General features: G+C 46.8%; 1 long non-coding RNA gene across 1 annotated transcript in view; it reads left to right on the forward strand.

Annotated features, from left to right (window-relative positions):
• LOC114005113 (uncharacterized) overlaps positions 1 to 20,650 on the forward strand; it is a 63,163-nt gene that overhangs the window by 29,115 nt on the left and 13,398 nt on the right. Inside the window, exon 2 of the long non-coding RNA XR_003547019.1 lies at positions 16,236 to 16,379. This is a non-coding gene — a long non-coding RNA (uncharacterized LOC114005113). The remainder of the gene's footprint in view (positions 1 to 16,235; positions 16,380 to 20,650) is intronic.

Here is a 20,650-nt window from a genome sequence, read left to right on the forward strand (position 1 = left end):
TCTCCCGCTGGGGCTGTGACACCTGGGTTTCCAGTCTGCTTCTGCCAGTCACTGCACCAGCACCCACTGCCTGCGTGGGTGACGCTACCGTCCAAGCTTGGGATCATGGGAAGTCCTCCTACTTTGTTCTTCGAGTTTGCTTGACCAGGTCCCTTTGCATCTCCAAATATATTTTAGTATCAGTTCATCAGTTTCTAGAAAAAAATGACCGGCTGGATTTTCATTGGAATTTTATTGAACCTATGAGTCAATTGGTAAAGAATTAACATTCTTACATTATTTAGTCTTCCATTTTGTTTTTTGTGTGTGTATGCAGATAACTCTAAAACTGTCATACATAGTTTTCTGTTGTAGAGAGCTATATCTTGTTAGAGTTCTATGTATTGGAATTTTTAATGCTATATATTTTTAATGTTATATACATTGTATCATTTCCTAAACTTTCTTCTAATTATTATATATGAAAATAGAATTAATTTTATTTTGTCTTATTGATTATGGTAAGTTCATTTATTTTACTGTGTTATGGATTCTTTTGGACTTTAAACATATAATGGCACTGTTTGCAGAAAAAGATTCTTTTATTTTTTCTTTTCTATCTTGCTTTATATTTTTAGTAATTTAGCCTTTATTAGAAAGTTTACCTCTTTAGTTTATATATTTCTTTGTATTTCTGGTTTGCTAAGAGATTATTTGGAAATATTTACAAGTTAGCTTCACGGGGCCAGCAGGTGGCGTGGTGGTTGAGGTGCTGATTCCCACGTGTCTGATCGCGGTTTGAGTCCAAGACCCAGCGACTTGCTTTCCCACTTTCCCTCTCTCTCTGTTTCTCTCTGGTCAATTAAAAAAAATAATAATGATAATGAATAAAATTAAATAAATAATAATTTAGAAGAAGTAACTTCACACTGAAAAAGTTTCAAGAATGGCAGAAAATGTTTAAATATTCTTGATTCGGATGCATTACTTTGCCAGGTTGCTTCCTCACCCTCTCTTCTGTTTCACATCGTATTGGAACCAGCTGTGGAGTAAGCTGCAGGCATCGCATTGCTTTCCCTAAGTACTTTAGTGGGTATTTTTAAAAGCAAGGACACTCGCCACTCACCTCACTGTGCAATGATCAGAGTCAGGAAATTTATCTGTGAGTACTGTCACCTAATAGCAGTTTTTAAAATTGCCAGTAAACGTGTGCTACTGGGAGAGAGAGAGAGAGAGAGAGAGAGAGAGCGAGCGAGCGATAAAGCCTCCCCCTCCCCCAGTGAGGCGTGGCCACGCTGCAGTCCTTTCCCTCCGTTTCTCTGTCAGGTCAGGGTGTGAACATGCACGCACGCGTATCTGAGCATTCCGGCCACTGGCGGCCACGGCAGGAGTCTGAGTGTGGCTATGTGGGACCCGGCTTCCTGCACGTGGCCCGTGGTGCTGCTGCCTGGGGAGCCGGCTGGCCCCTTAATGCACAGACTGTAATGCAGTGTTGTCGACCGCCCGCCTAATGTCCGTTATGTCAGCCTTTGGCTGTCCGGTTCTTAGGTGCAGAATCCATTAGCGTCATGCGTTGACTTCAGTTTTGTGTTGCGTTAGTCTGGTTTTTTTAGAGAGAAATTTTTGCTATAGGGTGTGTGCACTTGCCGGAGAGACAGAGAGAGACAGAGAGAGACAGAGAGACAGAAAGCAAGAAACCCATGGGGGGATGGCCACGCCGTAACCCCTTCTCCTCCATTCTCCTCTCAGGATTTTGGGCACACACGCACACATGCCCGGCGTAAGTTTCAAGTCCCAGGCCCAGTCCTCGCACCGTGGCGACTGTGTGGCAGCACCATAACCGTTATGCCGTCTGCTGGCCCCTGCGTTCGTCTCCTTTAACCCAGTCTTCTCGGCCTTTCTCTGCCTCTCATGAAACTGACACTTTTAAAAGGTATAGGTCACTTATTCTATAAAATAAAGTTGGTTTACTAAGAATTTTTAAAATCATTATTGAGGGCTGAATTTTATACAATACTTCTTCTGTATCTGTTGAGATTGCCAGTTTTTCTCCTTTAAAAATTAAAATCTCTCTTTTTAAAAATTGTGTTTAAAAATTTTTTTCTTTAAGTTTTTGCCAGAGGACATGTACACTTGACAGAGAGAGACGGAGAGAGGGAAAGTGAGAAATCACCCCTCATAGGGATGGCGATGCCACAATCCCTTTTCCATTTCCTCTTGGGATTTTGGGCACGCATGCACTTGCCTGGTGTAATTTTCAAGTTGTTGGGCCCAGGGCTCAAACTGTGGTCAGCCATGTTGACTCTGGTACTTTAACTTCCGAGCCACCTGCCGGTCCACTTGTGTTTTTCAAGCTACCAGGTCCACGACTCGAACTGTGTAGATGGCCATGTGAGATCCAGCCACCTTAACCTCCACGCTACCTGCTGGCCCGTGTATTGATATTTGTTAGGTATCTGTATTTCTTTTTTGTAAAGAACCTGTTCAGATCTTTTGTTAGAGGGGTAAGGAAAAGACGGATTGTCTGTCCTATTCTTACTGAGTTGTAGGAGTTCTGTGTATATTTTAGAGTTCCAACGTTTGTTAGTTATGGATGGTAAACATCTTCCCTCTTGTTGTAACTTATGTATTAATTCTTTGAGTGACCACAAGCTCTTTATTCTGCTAATGTACTTAAATTTGTCTGTGTTTTCCTTTGTACTTAGTGTGTTTTGAAGCTGCCTTTTCTCTTCTTTTATATTGCTCTGAAAGCTTGCCCCCTTCCCTTAACAGATTGTTCTATGATCTATCTGAAATTAAGTTCTGTTTATGGTGAAAGATAGGTCCAGATTCATTTTCCTGGTTGTCACACTACCATTTATCAAAGCATGTCCTTTCCCCTCTGGTCCCGAGTCCCACCTCCTTTGTCACTCAGACTGTTTATGAACAGTGTGTGTCTGAACCCTCTCTTTCCGTGGCCTGTCTGCTCCCAGCCATACTGCACTGTTTGGTATTGATTACTGGAGGTTTATAGTAAGTCTGCCTCCTGCCTGAGAGAGTCAGGAGGGAGAAAAACAAGAAAGGAAAAGGAATTGAGGCAGAGGTTGCTATTTTGACAGGCTCTGGCTTTGTCATATCCTCCCGCCCCACCTCCTGATTAGCCAGGGTTATAGACACAACTGCAGTCAGGGCTGCCCAGGAATTGAACCCGTGACTCCCATGTGGCTTCTGGTCTCCCAAGCCATGGCACTGTCTGTGTGCCACCATACTTGGGCCAATTTATGCTGTCTTGATTTTGATAGAGCGAGGCTCCCCACCTTGGTTTTCTTTGACATGACTTGTAATTCTTGATCTTTTGCATTCCCATGCAAATTTTATTTTATTTTGTTTACTACCAGAGGGCACATGTGCTTGCCTGAGAGAGAGAAAACCCTCGGTGGGTGTGGCCACAGTGCACACCTTTTTCCACCATTTCCCCATCCCATCAGGATTTGGACCTGCACATACATGCCCAGCATGTTTTTCAAGCCGTCAGGGCCTATGTTCGAACCACAGTCAGCTAACGGGGACCCAGTTTCCAACGCACAGTATTTGTCTATTGCGCTCTCCCATGTGCATTTAAATCGAGCTTATCTGGTTCTAACAAAACAAGGTGGACCATCTGTTTGAATTTCGATTGGGTTTGCATTGAATCTATAGTTAAATTTTGGAGAGTACTGTTCTTTTTACAATATTTATACTGCCAATCTATAAGCATGCCATATGTTTTCATTTAATGTCCCAATAAAATTTGATTACGTTCTCTATAAGGTTTCGTGGGTTTTTTTTGCTGGTGTGTTTTAAAGGAAATCTGAAACATCCTATTTTATCCAGTCTGAGTGTGGCTATGTGGGGCCCGGCTTCCTGCACGTGGCCCGTGGTGCTGCTGCCTGGGGAGCCGGCTGGCCCCTTAATGCACAGACTGTAATGCAGTGTTGTCGACCGCCCGCCTAATGTCCGTTATGTCAGCCTTTGGCTGTCCGGTTCTTAGGTGCAGAATCCATTAGCGTCATGCGTTGACTTCAGTTTTGTGTTGCGTTAGTCTGGTTTTTTTAGAGAGAAATTTTTGCTATAGGGTGTGTGCACTTGCCGGAGAGACAGAGAGAGACAGAGAGAGACAGAGAGACAGAAAGCAAGAAACCCATGGGGGGATGGCCACGCCGTAACCCCTTCTCCTCCATTCTCCTCTCAGGATTTTGGGCACACACGCACACATGCCCGGCGTAAGTTTCAAGTCCCAGGCCCAGTCCTCGCACCGTGGCGACTGTGTGGCAGCACCATAACCGTTATGCCGTCTGCTGGCCCCTGCGTTCGTCTCCTTTAACCCAGTCTTCTCGGCCTTTCTCTGCCTCTCATGAAACTGACACTTTTAAAAGGTATAGGTCACTTATTCTATAAAATAAAGTTGGTTTACTAAGAATTTTTAAAATCATTATTGAGGGCTGAATTTTATACAATACTTCTTCTGTATCTGTTGACATTGCCAGTTTTTCTCCTTTAAAAATTAAAATCTCTCTTTTTAAAAATTGTGTTTAAAAATTTTTTTCTTTAAGTTTTTGCCAGAGGACATGTACACTTGACAGAGAGAGACGGAGAGAGGGAAAGTGAGAAATCACCCCTCATAGGGATGGCGATGCCACAATCCCTTTTCCATTTCCTCTTGGGATTTTGGGCACGCATGCACTTGCCTGGTGTAATTTTCAAGTTGTTGGGCCCAGGGCTCAAACTGTGGTCAGCCATGTTGACTCTGGTACTTTAACTTCCGAGCCACCTGCCGGTCCACTTGTGTTTTTCAAGCTACCAGGTCCACGACTCGAACTGTGTAGATGGCCATGTGAGATCCAGCCACCTTAACCTCCACGCTACCTGCTGGCCCGTGTATTGATATTTGTTAGGTATCTGTATTTCTTTTTTGTAAAGAACCTGTTCAGATCTTTTGTTAGAGGGGTAAGGAAAAGACGGATTGTCTGTCCTATTCTTACTGAGTTGTAGGAGTTCTGTGTATATTTTAGAGTTCCAACGTTTGTTAGTTATGGATGGTAAACATCTTCCCTCTTGTTGTAACTTATGTATTAATTCTTTGAGTGACCACAAGCTCTTTATTCTGCTAATGTACTTAAATTTGTCTGTGTTTTCCTTTGTACTTAGTGTGTTTTGAAGCTGCCTTTTCTCTTCTTTTATATTGCTCTGAAAGCTTGCCCCCTTCCCTTAACAGATTGTTCTATGATCTATCTGAAATTAAGTTCTGTTTATGGTGAAAGATAGGTCCAGATTCATTTTCCTGGTTGTCACACTACCATTTATCAAAGCATGTCCTTTCCCCTCTGGTCCCGAGTCCCACCTCCTTTGTCACTCAGACTGTTTATGAACAGTGTGTGTCTGAACCCTCTCTTTCCGTGGCCTGTCTGCTCCCAGCCATACTGCACTGTTTGGTATTGATTACTGGAGGTTTATAGTAAGTCTGCCTCCTGCCTGAGAGAGTCAGGAGGGAGAAAAACAAGAAAGGAAAAGGAATTGAGGCAGAGGTTGCTATTTTGACAGGCTCTGGCTTTGTCATATCCTCCCGCCCCACCTCCTGATTAGCCAGGGTTATAGACACAACTGCAGTCAGGGCTGCCCAGGAATTGAACCCGTGACTCCCATGTGGCTTCTGGTCTCCCAAGCCATGGCACTGTCTGTGTGCCACCATACTTGGGCCAATTTATGCTGTCTTGATTTTGATAGAGCGAGGCTCCCCACCTTGGTTTTCTTTGACATGACTTGTAATTCTTGATCTTTTGCATTCCCATGCAAATTTTATTTTATTTTGTTTACTACCAGAGGGCACATGTGCTTGCCTGAGAGAGAGAAAACCCTCGGTGGGTGTGGCCACAGTGCACACCTTTTTCCACCATTTCCCCATCCCATCAGGATTTGGACCTGCACATACATGCCCAGCATGTTTTTCAAGCCGTCAGGGCCTATGTTCGAACCACAGTCAGCTAACGGGGACCCAGTTTCCAACGCACAGTATTTGTCTATTGCGCTCTCCCATGTGCATTTAAATCGAGCTTATCTGGTTCTAACAAAACAAGGTGGACCATCTGTTTGAATTTCGATTGGGTTTGCATTGAATCTATAGTTAAATTTTGGAGAGTACTGTTCTTTTTACAATATTTATACTGCCAATCTATAAGCATGCCATATGTTTTCATTTAATGTCCCAATAAAATTTGATTACGTTCTCTATAAGGTTTCGTGGGTTTTTTTTGCTGGTGTGTTTTAAAGGAAATCTGAAACATCCTATTTTATCCAGTTAAGGACTTCCAGTAAATCTAACTGGAGTATCATTATCACATTCGACAAAATTAATAATGATGTCATTTGGTCTACCAATCTATGTTCAGTTTTCCCTAGCTCAAAAATGCCTTTTAACATGGTTGGTTTGTTGAATCACAATCCAAATAACATCCACACATTTCATTAGGTAGACATATCTCTTAAGTCTCTTTTTGTTCATGTTTTTTTTTTCCCTTTTGACCTTAAAGAGGTCTTAGTCTTTTTTTTTTTTTTTTGAGAAGTTTTTGCTATAGGGCGTGTGTACTCACCAGAAAGCCAGAGAGAGACAGAAAGCGAGAAATCTCTCCCTGGGTGGATGGCCACACCGCAGTCCCTTCTCCTCCATTCTCCTTTCGGGATCTTGGGCACACATGCACATGCACCCAGCATGAGTTTAAGCCACTGGGTCCGGGACCTGAACCACAGTTGACTACATGGGAGTCCAGTGACATAGTCATTACGCCAACTGCTGGTCCTTTTTTTTTTTTTTTCTTTTTTTCTTTTTTCGAAAGAGGTCTTTGTCTTGTAGAATTTTCTATATTTTGATTTGGTGTCATTATTATGTAAAAAAAAATTCTTTTATAGGTTTTTGCCATTGGGCATGTGTACCACACCACATAGGAATGGCCATACCACAATCCATTATCCATTCTCCTCCATTCTTTTCTTGGCATCTTGGGTACATGTGCACATGCACCCAGTGATTTTCAAGCCACTGGTTCCAGGGCTTGAGCCATGGACGGCCATTTGGGAATCTAGAACTTTAACCACTATGTCACCTGCTGGCCCTGGTCATTATCCTTGTGGAATAATTTATTCTCTTTTCTTTCTGTAAACTGAGTGTCACATTTGGAGAATTGATTAGAATCCGCTTCAATTTTCTTTAAACAGTATTTCATATGTTGTTTTGTATATACCTTAATGACAAAACATCATGAAACAAAACAATATCTTGGGGGGGGGTAGATTTTTGTTACAGGGCGCATGCACCCACCAGAGAGCCAGAGAGACAGAAAGCGAGATATCATTCCCCAGGGGGGATGGCTGCCCCGCAATCCCTTCCCCTCCATTCTCTTCTCAGGATCTTGGACATGCACGCACATGCGCCTGGGGTGTTGAGTATAAGCCACTGGGTCCGGGATTCGAACCATGGTCATCTACATGGGAGTTCAGCAACATAGCCATTATGCTAACTGCTGGTCCCAAACAATGTCTTCTTTTCCATTTTTAGACATATTAATATTGAATAGTAGGCTCAAGTGTTTTATTCTTTCATTAAAAAATCCTCACCAAGTCTTTTTCTAATGATTTTAATGGTCAGAAATAGTCACTATTTATTTATTTGTTTATTTATAGAGAGGTTTTTGCTATAGGGCGCATATACTCGCCAGAAAGACAGAGACAGAGAGACAGAAAGTGAGAAGTTATCCCCTGGGGGGATGGCCACATCACAATCCCTTCTCTGTTCTCTTCTCAGGATCTTGAGCGTGCACACACACACCCCTGGTGTGAGTTTAAGCCACCAGGTCTGGGACTCGAACCATGGTCGACAACATGGGAGTCCAGCGACATAGCCATTACGCCAACTGCTGGTCCCAGAAATAGTCACTATTTAGATCTGTTATCTCATTATGGGTTGGAAAACGGAAGTGTTTTTATTGTCTGTGGGATCTGTACTGTGGCTCCCTTTACATCCTGCTGCTTTGTGGCTTTCTCTTTTTTCACCTAGATAATTATTGCTAAAAGGTTATCAATTTCTCTAGTTATTTCAGAGATTGAGGTTTGGCTTTCCTAAGGGCAGGGTCTGGGCCTGGCTCTGCCCTGTGTTCCGAGCTTGCTCTGAGTCGGAGCTAGCTGGACTCAGCACGTGACTGTAACTGAGTGAGTGGATGAGGAGAGAAGGCACAGGCACGAAGCCCTGTTCCTGTGGTCGTGTTTTCAGGGAACGTCGGTTATGCCGCCCTGTACAATTCAGCCATCCTCTTTTTGTGTTAAAAAAAGCTACAAAAGTAACACATGAGTTCCTCTGAAAGACTGAGCAATGTGAGGAGTCTGAGTTTCCCTCCCACCTCCGCCCAGACTTGGTGACAGCCGCGAATAACCTGGTGTCCCCCGTCCAGACCTTTTCCTGAGTAGGCGCAGGCAGACAGGAATGCGCTTGTGCATGCAGGTGTTCCAGCACAGAGGTGAATTCATGGGCTCGTACTGTACGCCGGCTCTTCGCCTCGCCTTCTTATGTAAGGTATCACGGACATCCTTCTAACTTAGTGTCTGTCTAGAAGTACTTTGCAAATTTCTTTGATTTGTTTCTGAGACAGACAGACAGACAGATGGCTGCTTGCTGCAGGGTCTCTGTCCCCTCGTCCTGCAGCTCCTCAGGGTCTAGGTACATGAGCGCAGTGTGTATCAGGTTGGCTTGGCATTGAGACTTGTGGTTGGCCATGCAGCTGGGCCATAGAGGTACTTTTTAAAATGCTTATATAGGGGCCAACTCGTGGCATGGTGGTTAAGGAGGCTGAATTTCACGTGGCCAACTGTGCGGTTTGAGTCCCGAATCCGGCAGCTTGAAAACCATACTGAGCACATGTATGTGCGTGCCTAAAATCCTGAGAGGAGAGTGGGGAAGGGAGCGTGGTGTGGCCATCGCCTCCTGATGAGGGGAGTGCTTTTTCACAGTCCCTCTCTTTCTAGGTCTCTTTCTGGCAAGTGTACACACCCTATAACAATTTTTTAAAAAAAGTTGTGTAGTATGCCAAGGCATTGGTATATCGTAACGTATTTACGGTGCCCTCTGGGACAGACATCGAGGTTGTTCACGGTCTTTGCTTATGTTGTGATGCTAAGGGCCGGTGCACAGGAGGGCACACCCACGTGCCGAGGACCATGCTGTGACCCTGTGTCCATGGTGTGCTGAATGTTCGGGACGCTCTCCTGAGGCCGGCCGTTCATCTCCTGGAGCACCCTCCTCTCACCTCACCACCGCTGACAGTGAGGAGGTGGCTGAGGCGTCCTGGCTCTGCTCAGCCATGGCAGGTCAGGTCCCCGTGGAGCGGCCAGGTTTGCCTGCTCTTGGTCCCAGAGCACACTTGGAATCTTGAGCTCTCTCCCATTCTCCACGTGGCGGGCTTGTCCCTGCTCCAGGGCCTTCTCCTAGCCCTTTCCTCTCTCTGTAAGAGGGTGCGGCCGTCGGGGCCACGTGGGGCTGGATACAGGTTTGTGTCTCTGCTCTGGGACCCCGGAAGCAGACTGAGGATCTCAGTTGTCTGAGTTCCCGGGAGAGGCCGACACAAACGTGGCCCGGTGACTCTGTAGCATCCATTTAGACTTTCCCAAGCCTTTTGGCTGTCGGATCACAACCTTTCATCCCAATGGGGGGCATAAGTCTCCCCGTGGACAGGCTGGAGGTGATGGATTTCTTCTTATAGGATCCTGGGCCCAGGGACTGCCTCTTTGAATTTCAGATTGTGAGTCTTTTACTGCAAATTAAGGTGCGGTTTGGACATCAGCTAATTTTTTGGATGCGCACATGGCCAGAAGTGGTATGTACAACGTTGTTTCTGCCTTGTTGGTGGCTTGGGGGAGCAGACAGAGACAGGCCAGCCCCTGACTTTAGGAGCCCCACAGGGTCCCACAGGCCACTGCTGAGCACCCTGACTGTCTCCCCATCCATGTCTTTGTTTAAAACGGCTTTATCGAAGCACATCTTACATGTAATAAAACTCACCCACTTTAAGCGTCCGGTGGCGTGAGTGTAGGTAAATTGATGCAGTGGTACTGTCGTCAGCACAGGCCAGACTGGGCATTTCCGTCACCGGACAAGGTCACTTGTCACCCCTTGGTAATCAGCCTCTCCCTCCCCCACCACCATGGGCCCAGGCAGCCACTAACCTGGATTCTGACATTTTCAGGTTTTGCCTCCTCTAGCATTTCATGTAAATGGAATCTTACAGCATGTGGTCTTCACGCCTAAGCTCTTTCCTTAGCAAAACACATTAGAGGGTCATCCGTGCTATCAGTAGCTTGTTCCTTCTAATTGCTAAGTGATATTCCTTCCGTGGCCATTCTGCATTCTGTGTACGCTCCATTCAGCCCTTGAAGGGCTCTGGGAAGTCTTTATTTTGTGGCTGTTAGGAGGAATGCGTATGTGAACATTTGCGCTAACCTCATTGTGTGTGGACATGTGCTTTCATTACGTTTGAAGAAATGCTTGAGTGCAATGGCTGAGAGTAATGACCGCACACCTGTCACGTAGCTTTGTGGAGGCACTGCTGGCCCCTTTTCCTAATCACCTGTGCTGTCTGCTGCCCACAGCAATGTCTGTGTGTCCCTGTGGATCTCTGTCAGCACTAGATATTGTCATGACAATTTTAGTTCTTCTAATGCTCGTAATATTGTGTCATCGAAGCTCTTTATTTTTAAATTTTTGCATTTTGGCTTTTAACTTTATACTTTGAAATAATTTTAGATTTACAGAAGACTTGCAGAGACCCTACACAGATTCCCTTATACCTTTAATGCGGTGGCTTTCAACCAGGGCTAAATTTGCCCCCAAGGGACCTCGACAACTCTAGAGACAAGGTTATCACATCCTGGGGGGGTGGAGGATACTACTGACATCTGGTGGGGAAAGGCGGGGGTTGCACACAACAGTCCCCACAGAACTCCAAAATGTCACTGTGTCGGGACCAGCAGGTAGCGTAACGGCTGTGTCGCTAGACTTCCATGTAGTCGACCACGGTTCAAGTCCTGGACCCGGTGGCTTAAACTCACGCCAGGCGCATGTGAGTGCATGCCCAAGATCCCAAGAGGAGAATGGAGGAGAAGGAATTGTGGCGTGGCCATCCCCCCTGGGGAGTGATGTCTCACTTTCTGTCTCTCTGTCTCTCTCTTTCTGGCAAGCACACACACACCCTATAGCAAAAAAAAAAAAAAAAAGAAGAGAAAGAAAGAAAAAGTCACTGTGCCAAGGGCAAGAAACCCCGCCTTGTTGTGTCTCACAGGCATCCGCTGTCATTGGCTTGGTTCAGGGTATGCACTAAACCACAGGTCTTGTTTGGACTCCACGTCTCCCATAGACGATCCTCTGCCCTGGCCTACCATCCAGAGCTCCTGTTGCATTCAGGTATCCTGTCTCCTCTGGCTCCTCCAGTCTGTTTGTTGGTCTCTCTTTGTCTTTCGTGACCTTGATAGTTTCGAAGAACAATGCTCAGGTATTATGTAGGATGCCTCTCAAATTGGGTCTTTCTGATATTTTCTCACAGTGGGTCTGAGGGTTTGGATTTGGGGAGGGAATACTCCAGAGGTGACCGGCGTCTTTCGGAGAACCATGTCAGGAGTTCCAGGAAGTCAGCACAACTTGTCATGTACAGGCAACACTGATCTTGGTCACAAGGGTAAGGGGGTGTCTTTTAGGTCCAATGTCATTTGTGTTTTCCTGAAGACATATAAATTTGAAAATTTTCCTTGTATTTCTTGACTGTTTATTTTCTTTCGTGCAGTCAGTAAAATCTTTTGCACTTTTTAAAAACAAGTAACAACTTTAATAAAGTTTACCTTGCATGTCATGTAATTTGCCAGTTTAAAGTGTACAAGTTGATGGTGTTGAGCACGTCTACAAATTGTGCAGCATTTTCACGATGACTTTGAAATATCTTTATCATCCCAAGAGAAATCCTGTTCCCTTCAGCAGCCATCACCCACAAGTCCCCAGCCCTAGGCTACCACCAAGCTGTTTTGTCTCCGTTGATTGGCCTATTCTAGACGTTTTATAGAAATGTAATTATGTAATATATGTTTGTTTTTTGTTTTTGTTTTGTTTTGTTTTAGTCTGGCTTCTTTTATCACTTAGTGAGATGTTTTTAAGGCTCACTCTCAGTGTAGTACGTATTAGCACTTCATTCCTTTCTGTTGCTGAATAATATTGAATGGGTATCTCATTGTTTGTCCAGTCATCAGTTGGTGGGTCTTTAGGTTGTTTCCGACTTTGGGCTAGTACGAATATATTTTTAAAAATGAGACTGTCTCATTATTGAACGTAAGAGAGTAAGATTCATGCATATATTCTGGGTACAAGATTTTTGTCGGGTACTTTCCACTGGTCGGTGGCTTGTCTCTCCTTGGTGGTACTCTGCTCTAAAGCTGACTTTATCTGATATGAGTACAGCTACTCCAGATTTCTTTTGCCCATTGCTAATATATCTTTTTTGTTCTTTTAATTTTTTAAAGAGAAGTTTATCTATTTCTTCTGAGAAAGAGAGCAAGAGAGTCACGCAGGCCCCTCAGGTCTTCTGCCATGACCCACCCTGATCTGAGTCCACCTGGAGTGCACACGCAACTGGCCTGCCCAGGGAGTTCCTGGGATTCGAACGCAGAACCATAGAACCATTCCCGTGTGGGTCCACTTGTGTTACTTCTGTCCCACCGTCCAGCTCCTCTATCCTTTTATTTTTCACGTTAAACTAAAGTGTTTTTCTTTTTTTCTATGTGAGAGGGAGGGCGAGTACGCACGCAGGCTGGTGTGAGAGAGTCTGCACGTTTTCTGCTTTCTCTACATGTCTAAGGCCGTGCTGGCCTCCCAGGCTTGTGGGTCCATCTTTGGGCTGTCCCTACACCTTCAGGGTGCCCCGTCCTCCGATCAGAAGAGCAGTGTAGCGTCCTCTCAGCGTGAGCCGAAATGAGACCCCACGTTTCTCTGTCATGTGCCTTCAGGAGCTCAGATCACACTTTGGGTGGGATCTAGGCCCTTGGTCCTGCAGTAGGAGTCACGTTTTTCTCCGCTGGTGGCCAGGGTGTCCTCTGCTGGTGGCCGGGGTGTCCTCTGCTGGGAGTGCCTGCTTGTTCTTAGGCCCTTTATTGCCTGCCCTCGTTTGGGGAGCTTCCTGGCCTTGCCTTTGCCGAGTCGGCGCCGGGTCCTCAATGCAGGCTGACTCAGCTCCCAGCGCGGGCAGGCCCCATGGGCCAGATGGTGTCTTTCCTTTTGGTAACTGCCACCACCCACAGTACCCCTGGCCTCTGGCTCCTAGACTGGGATGGGGTCTTCCCAGCCGCTCTCCTCATGCCCCTTAAGACCAGCCTTATGTGGTGGGGTCGGAGGTCAGCATAGGAGGGTGGGAAAGTCAGGGCAGTGTCGAGTGGGAGCAGCGTCTCGTTTCTACTTTCCCCTAGGCTCTTCACCTGTAGTTCCTCCTTCTGTTTTCGCAAAGACCACCGGGTGCCTCTTTGGGGCCTTTCCTTCTGCCTTTGCTGATCACTTGTCCCTTCCCACTGGTATGACATTTTCCCCTTTGTCTCTCTAGGCCTGAAGAATCTGTCAGAAAAGCAGGAAGCTTTCCCCTCTCTCAGTTGGCCAGTCTCAAACCCTAAGCCAGACTGGACACAAGCGCCTCACTCCCTGGGTTTTCCTTCCTCACGCTAGAGCACACATGCACGCGGGGAGGTACAAGGAGGGGTGCCGTCTGCACAGTCTGGGCACACCTCTCCCCCTCCAGCCCTCCGCCCGGTGGATCCAGAGCCTCGTTCACGTGCCTGGCATGTTTTGGTCTGGCTGGGCTGGGTACGTGAGCTGAGGTCGCCAGGCGGATTCAGCTCCTGGGCAGTGCGTCGCCACCATTCCCCAAGCCACCAGGTCACTGCACCCCTGAGCCGGCCCCAGTTTCTACAGGATTTTGATCCGTCTTGGGATGGCCATCTGCGATGTGCCTTGCTCGCCTGTCGTCCTGGACAGAGGTTGCTGGCTATCTTTTGCTCTATGGTGGCATTACCTGCTTGTAGCACAGTATGCAGACCTTCGCTGCTGCCATTAGTGCTGTCTGAATAACTGTGGGCATCACATCTTGTCTCCATTGTCAGATTATCGCCACAGGGTGCCTCGACATCTTCCGGGACTCCGGGAACAATGAAGAGGACTTCCTGACAGTAATGGAGGTCGTAGTCAGATGTCAGGAGACCCAGGTCTGTGCAACTAGTGTGCTGTTTCACTTTCACTCACGCATATCATTTCTTTAAATTTGCCAGAGTGCATGTGCTCGCTGGGGAGAGACAGACAGACAGCAGACAGATAGGTGTACGGCTGTGCGTCTACGTTGTATGTGAGCCCGGGGTGTACAGTTTAATGCACGCTTACACATACACGTGGCTGTGCGTCTACGTTGTATGTGAGCCCGGGGCGTACAGTTTAATGCACGCTTACACATACGCGTGGTGTGTACCAGTAAACATTTGTGTGACTCGTACGTAGTCACTGTGGATAGTCATGTAGGGCATTTGTCATACATGTATGATGTGTAGATAGTCATCATTTTTATGCCAGTTGTGTGATATATAAAAAATATTACATATACATGCAAGTATATTGGTAATGATGGTATTTTGGGACTAACTTAGAACATTACATAAATTAATGGTTGTGAGAAATCAAAGGGTAGTTTAAATAGAATCTCAGTTTTCGGTGTTGAAGGTGGAGTTAAAACTTCTGCCATGACTGTTTTCACTCAAGAAAGTGAGGAAGCACCACCCAGCCCCACCCCGGGGAGCAGTCCTGCTCCAGTTCCTTCTCTCCGTCCCTCCCTCCTTTGGGGCGTTTTGGCATGGACACACACCGCTGGCATGTTTTTCAAGCCACTGGTCCAGTACTCAACCATGTAGCTGGCCAGGCGAGAGTTAGCCACCTTAACCACTGTGCCAGGGGCTGGCCCACCCTTGTGCATTTCTAAGAAATGATATGTAATCATGGTAGCTAATCTAAAAAACCTGTTTATTAATTGGTAAACTTTAATCATCATCTTAAGCATGAATGGATTTTGTCATGAATGGGCATCTTGTTTGAATATGACTCCAATTGTCCTGGAAAAGTAGGGTGACTAATGACGGCCAGTGCTGTGACCCTGGCAGGTAGGCCTTCGTGTTGAGTGTTGTTTGACTACTGGTGGCTAAGAAATAGCAAATCAAAACGAACGTCAGTCACTAGTCTTCCTCCCCTGTGACCTTTGTAGGCCAATCTTGATTTTTCTCTCTCTTATCGGTCCTTGATGGCTATTCTGGAAGGAGAGCACATTGCTGTCCACAGGCACTGTGACATTGCGGCCCATCCCCCATCACACAGTAGAGATGAGTAAAATGAGTGATTGGTGGGGCTGCCCAAACTGACAGCTGCTCCGCAGCCCCCGTACCCCATGCATAATGAACAGTGAGCAGCTTCAGAAAGTTTCAGAAATCTGAGGGCTTAGAATTTGATGATTATAACTGAAAATAGAAAATTAAGCTCTCTGCATAGCTCCCATATTAGCTTAAAATATTCATCTGAATTTGACACAATGCTTTTGAAAAGGCCCAAGTGGATGTTTAAATCTTGGATGTTTGAATCTTGAAATGGATTCCCGTCGTAAGTGAGCCACCACTCATGGTGCCGCAGCAATTCCATATCTGCGCCAGACTTAATGTGCTGCAGTGGGCTGGGGCCGCTCTTTTGTTTAATGCTTTGCCTTAGAAATAATTGGGATGCCTGGATTGTGGGGAGTGCACTTACGAGAGAATTATTTATAACGTACACATTCTGGCTGGAATTTAAGTAAGTACAGCCCATAGGTCTGCGTGGAAGCCGTTAGTGGTAATGGCTTTTGGACGCGGGCCCGGCTTGCGGACTGTGTCCCCTCCTCGGTTCTGTGCAGCTCGTTATAATAGAGCTGTCACTCGCTCTGCTTATGTTTCTATATTGCTTAGAGCTTATTAGCTCTTTAGGCCTGTCTAGCATAAATGCTCTAAATGGGAAATGATTTTTAAACTACATTTGTCCAATTTCCTTGATGAAGAATTTTAGGAAGAAGAGCTAGAAACTATCAGTATATACTATATATAAGATGCTTGGCTTATCCTTATTATGATTCATTCATTCTTTCTTTCTTTCTTTCTTGTCATTCCTGCAGAGCCCACAGTGCGGACTGAGCTGATGGAGCAGATTCCTCCTATTGCCATTTTTTTTGCAAGGAAATCGATGCAGTTTTCCCATGGTGTTCTCTGAATACCTCATACCCATCGTGGTGAGGCACCTTACAGGTCCAAACAATCAGGTTTGAACAATTGTAATCTTAAGATATTTTTAGAAAATGTGTTTAACTTTTATTTTAGATGATCTTCATAATTCCGAAAGCAGCTTCTTAGAGTATTTACGAACAGAAGGCCTGTCCTGCCCGGTTCCTGTAATTGCGTTAGGGAGACAAGACAGCGCTCGTTCTTTTCATCTGAGAAATTTCTTTTTTTTTTTTACTTTTTATTATGGAAAATTTCAAATACACACAGCAGTAGAGAGACTATTAAAATGAATGCCCACATACCGTTCACCCAGTGTGAGCCATCGTCAACATGTGACCAATCTTTTTTCATTTCTCTTACCCAGGCACCATATCATTTCAAATGAAATACTTTGTATTGCTCTCTAGGGAATACTCCTTTTTAAAAAATGACAACTTATTATTACAAGTACACATGTTATCAATAGTTTCTTAATATCATCTCACATCTGCCATTGGTCAAATATCCCCAGTTTTCCCACTAATGTGTTCTTAGTAAATGGACTGTTCGAATAAGAATGCAGAGTCCGACCGCTGCTTTGGCTGCCGTGTCTCTTCCGTCTCTTAATTGATGACAATTGTCCCTTCCCTTTTCCTCCTGGCAGGGAATTGCATTTGCTGAGCCGAGCAGGCCATGGGTCCTCTGGAATTTCCCAGGTTTGGGGCGGGTGATTGCTTCTCCGTAGTGTCCCGATGTCCCACTCTCCGGTGGTTCCTGTAAACTCTTGGTTAGGTCAAGAGCTTCCATTGGCCTCAGGTTTTAGGGAGATGGTACTGTGTGTTCCTGTCGCACCAGGTCAGGAAACACAAACTCTGGGTGGTTAGCTTTTCCCGATGTTGAGTTTGGTAACCGGATTCAGGTGTTGTCGGCCTTGCACTTCCATCCGGAGTTCCCCATTAGCCTGGGAGCCGCCACTGACATTGCCCGGATCCAGTGCTTCCCTCGAAGTTCTGACATTCTGACACGCTGATCCCACCATTCCTGCATGGTCTGGATGGCTGGAGTCTTCTGTGAAGAGCTCCTGTCCAGTTTTCATGAGCTCCCATATCCTGTTTGCGGAGGAAAGATAGGACGAAATGGTGTAATTTCCCTCTCTTTGCCAGTTTCCTGAATAGTTAGTTGATGTCCTAATAATTTGCAAAGGTTATAATTAGGTTTTTAAGGTTTTTTTGAGTGTTACGATGATCTCCTGAATTTGTAACATATTTGGTATGTTTCAATCCATTGTCACTTTTTTTTTTTTCTTACTCTTTTATGGTTGAGAAGGGGGGTGGGGAGAGAGACAGACAGATATTCTGGACAGGGGTTTGCTGTCATTGTCTTCCTGCCTCAGCTTCCCAGCTGGCTAGGACTACAGGGGTGGGCAACCGGCCTTGGAATGTTCAGGTTGGCCCAGATCCAATCTGGGGCCTCATGCGACTTCCAGCCTCCCGAGTGATGGCCCTTCCTGTGTGAAACATAATGGGTCCAACTGCTCTTTGGTGATTAAATTGTCCCAACTCCAACGAGTGGGAGCCCTTCATGTTGGCTCTGCCGTCTTTCTGACATGGCCTCGTGGAGTTTGAGGGCCTACTCTACATGGGTTGACCATTTCTCCAAGGATCCCCGGCCCCTTCACGAGGGAAACAATAAGAAGGAGCCAGAAGGCTGAGTGGTAGGTGTGCTCATTGCTGCAAGACTGACTGGTGCTTCTACTGACAGAGCAAGTTTTTTCCCGTGGAAATATCTCATGAATTTTAATGGATATTTTCAACTCAAATTTGGGATTATATGGCTTTTGCTTCTATGATTTGATACTTTTCTCTCTTTTCTTACACACTATAAATCTTGCTTCTGAAAGACATTAATGTGTATGTGTGTATCTAAAAATACCAGTCCCGGTGTCATTATCAACGGTGTGGTAGGACTGCTGAATGTAGCTTCGATTTCTTTGCGATCCCTTGTTTTTAGGCCACACTCGCGTTCTGTTGCTGTGTTCTCTTTGTGGTCCGGCTACTAATTCCATGCACAGTTAATGCCCATTTGCTTTCATTTGCCTTTTATTTTTAGGAGCTGCTTTAGCACTTGATTTGATTTTGATTTATAATTATTTAAAATGTTTACTCAGTTCCAGAGTCCAGCCGCTAAAGCTGAGTACAGCCAGAGAAGCCTGCCTTCCATCCCTGTCTCCCTGCCTGTCCTCCCCTCTAGGTAGCCGTTTCGTTTGGGTTTTGGCTTGTTCTTGCCTTACACACGCGTGTGCAGCCGTGCAGACAGCCGTCAGACGTGTGCTTGTGCTCTGCACCTGTCTCTCCTCCCCTCAGGCTACTGCATGGTGTCTCGTTTCTCCCTGGGCTGTGCCCGGGCCTCAGGCCATCGCTGTCTTGGGGCGCTGCTTCGGTCCCCATTCCTGCAGCGCAGTTTTCCACTGGGGGATGGAACATAGTTTACTGTAGGATATTTGGGGTATTTCTAGTCTTTTCCAGTTCAGAGTTGCTGCAACAAATAGCTTTGCGCCATCTCTACGTGTGCCATCACGGGGCGACTTTCCATGGAGGGCGGACATATTCGGTCCTTGATGCTGTGCCACTCCCATTCCATTCTTTTCAGGAAACCCTAAAAGTCTGGCTTGTATTTCTCCCAGAATCGGAACTTTCTATAAGTGTAAGCTCTTAGGGCCTCCAGGTGGTTTGGTACTTAAGACACTGGACTCCCACATGGCCAACCAGGGTTCGAGTCCTGGATCTGGCGGCTTGAAAATCATACTGGGCATGTGTGCATATGTGCCCGAACTCCTGAGAGGAGAGTAGAGGAGAAGGGATTATGGCGTGGCCATCCCCTCTGGGGAGCGATTTCTCACTTTCCCTTTCTCTGTCTCTCTGGTGAGCACACCCTATGGCAAAAACCTTGAGAAAAAATGTACAAAGTGTCACTTGCAGCCATTAAACTGTGACAGGACCAAGAGGCGTTTTCAGATACGAGAGCTGTCGTGTCCCTTCTCTCCTGTCGCTGGCGCTCACCCATCTGCGCGCTTTCTTCTATATGTTCTTCCGTTCCGTTCTGCCGAGGGCCAGGCATGTGACACAGTTTCTTCTGTTTGTTCATTAATTCTCCCAGTTTCTGAGTGCCCGATATGTGAGTCAAGCCCAGAACCAGAATCCCAAAGACGGCCTTCTGCTCTCCTGCACGGCACGCCCTTGGCTCTCCTCTGCCACCCTGGGCCCTCCTGCCCTTGGAGCCTCTGGCCCACAGTCCCCATGGCCCACCGGCTTCACTTCCCAGTCTTCCTCAGCTGGCCCTGGCTCGTCCCACCCTGCAGCCCTTCCCCAGCACTACCCTCCATTTCCTGTCTTCTGACATGCTCTGCCACCCTGGCTCGGCCAACCCAGCCCCAGCCCCAGCCCCAGCCCTGCTGCCCCGACCCAGCTGCCGAGCACGGTGGGGGATGCGCCATCGCACGCCAGTCCGTGCTGCTCACGTTTATGGGTTCCACACGCAGTTGGCCTCGCAGTGCTGCCTGGCGGCCTCTTCCTTGTCGCTGTGCACTGCTGTTCACCGCATCCATGGAGCCCTCCAGACCCTCACCACTTCCGTCAGGCCTCCTCACCTCGTCCTGCCTTGTGCCGAGCAGGCGGCCTTGCCTTCGGTCTTCATCTCCTCTTGAATGATTGGACCCTCCATGTACTTACTCGCTTCCCAGAGCTGCCTCCAGGAACCATCGAGAACCCTCCCGTGCACCTCCTACGGCCAGTTAGGCCCACGCTGTGTCTTCCGTTCCCACTGTGAGTACATGGCCTGCCCTACCGTCTGCCTTGTTAAAAGCCACAGCCCCCGCCTGCTTCTTGGCTCGTAGGGGCACCTTTCATTTTCAGACTGTCACCCTTCCCAGATCTGGGTGAGACCTGTCACTCCTTGGATTTTAAGCCTTCACTGGCTCCCCATTGCAACTGGAACGGTCACCCAAGGTCTCAAGGAAGTGGAAGCCCTTCCCAGGCCACTGCAGTTGCCCTCCTGCCTCTTGTCCTGCCAGTGATCGAGGCCTCTCTCGTTCCTGTGACCTGGACTGTGTCACTTCTCCAGATGTTGTTGCCCTGTCCCTGTGGACATGCTGTCTTCCGAACCCGAGGCACGCCCTCCCCTCCTTCCTGGCACACCTGGATTCTGCGCCTCTGGCCCCAAGGCCGTGAGGAGACTAGCGTCTGGTGTCTGTGGTTTAAGCTGCTCCTTTTACAGCAGCTCCAGGAGACTAATCCTGACCCTTGTCAGGGAGGGAGCCCTGAGTTCTTTCCCT

The sequence above is a fragment of the Tupaia chinensis genome, unplaced genomic scaffold, assembly GCF_000334495.1.
Source record: "Tupaia chinensis unplaced genomic scaffold, TupChi_1.0 Scaffold000066_1, whole genome shotgun sequence".
Classification (NCBI taxonomy): Eukaryota; Metazoa; Chordata; class Mammalia; order Scandentia; family Tupaiidae; genus Tupaia; species Tupaia belangeri.